This window comes from Eutrema salsugineum, unplaced genomic scaffold, assembly GCF_000478725.1.
Source record: "Eutrema salsugineum unplaced genomic scaffold, Eutsalg1_0 scaffold_9, whole genome shotgun sequence".
NCBI lineage: Eukaryota > Viridiplantae > Streptophyta > Magnoliopsida > Brassicales > Brassicaceae > Eutrema > Eutrema salsugineum.
Window position 1 is genome coordinate 11,871,760 of NW_006256342.1, and position 1,513 is coordinate 11,873,272.

Below are 1,513 nucleotides of genomic sequence, written 5' to 3' on the forward strand. Positions count from 1 at the left end.
TCTCAATACAGCTCTTGCCTTGTCCACTAGTTGCTTCTTAAATCTCCCTGGAAATGGGAGCTTGGGTTGGTATGGAGGTGGTGGCACATACTTCTTCTCTGGTTCTGGTTCCTTTGCTACCTCTTTACCCTTTTCTGACCTTGGTTTCTCAGCAACTTGATCATCCTTTAAGGCTGCCTCCCCCTCAGGTTGATCATTGTCCTCAATGATCACATTGTTGTTCTCAATACCAGGTAACTCCTTGCCACTCCTCAGTGTAATGGCCTTGGCATATTCCTTGGGGTTGGGTTCTGGTTTTCCAGGTAGGTGACCTTGGTTCCTTGAGCTTGATGCCTGGTTTTGCTTCAGTTCCTTGATTTCCTGCTGCATAGTCTGTTGACCCTGAAGTAGTTGTTGCAGAATACCAACCATATCTGTACCCATCTGTGGCTGCTGTTGAACCATTGGTGGCTGAAACTGTTGTTGAACCGGCGCCTGCTGTTGGAACTGTGGTGGACCAAACCCTGGTGGTGCCTTTGGCTGCTGTGAAGTGTAACCAGTGCCCTGAAATGGTTGCTGTTGCTGACCAAAACTCTGATTCTGACCAAATTGATTCTTGGGTTGGAATGACCCTTGAAAGTTGTGCTTGGGAACAAAGTTCTTTGGAGCTTGAGAATTGGGATAGACCTGGTCTTGTGGGTTAGCTACATTGGTGTTCCTGTAAGAGAGGTTTGGATTGGCATTACCATACTGATATCTTTGGAACCTCTGATTCCCAATGTAGTTGAGCTCCTCTTGGGTAAGACCTTCTTCACTTATGTTCTCAAAAATTTGAGAAGGTTCCTCATACTCTCCAACAAAATGCATTGGCTTCTGAGTGGTGAATTTCAGCTTGTCCAATTCACTCCTCAACTCCTTAACTTCTCTGGTGAGCCTCTGTTCTGAGCTTGAACCTTCAGACCTATTTGATCTGTCATAGTCTTCACCATAAGTATCATTGCTCAATGCTAAGTTCTCCACTAGCTCTAAAGCAGCATGAATCTCTTTACCCAGAAAGTTCCCATTGGAAGCAGTATCCAGCTGGTTTCTAATCTTGGGAAGAGCTCCCCTATACAGTGTGCTGAGAAGAGAAGCCTCACTAAACCCATGGTGTGGGCATTGGTTTGTGTAGCTCCTGAATCTCTCATATGCTTCACCAAAACTTTCATTGCTTTGCTGAGTGAAGCTAGAGATTTGGTTCCTTAGTTTTGCAGTTCTTGAGGTAGAGAAGAACTTAGATAAGAAGGCTTGCTTGCATTGCTCCCAGGTTTGAATGGAGCCTCTTGGAAGATTCTTCTCCCATTGATGAGCTTTATCACCAAGACTGAATGGGAATAGTCTTAGCTTAAAGCTGTCTTCTGAAACTCCATTTATCTTGGTCAGATCACACACCTTATCAAACTGGTCCAAGTGTTCCAAGGGATCTTCCATTGCTAACCCATGGAACTTTGAGTTCTGGACCATATTCAGCAATGATGCTTTCACTTCAAAGTTG

The 1,513-nt window shown here is 44.7% G+C and overlaps 1 non-coding gene across 1 annotated transcript; it reads left to right on the forward strand.

Moving 5' to 3' along the window:
- The first annotated feature begins 1,120 nt into the window (after positions 1-1,120).
- LOC112087207 lies at positions 1,121-1,227 on the forward strand. Its single transcript, XR_002899971.1, has one exon. It is a non-coding gene; the product is annotated as a small nucleolar RNA R71 (small nucleolar RNA).
- The last annotated feature ends 286 nt before the right edge of the window (positions 1,228-1,513 follow it).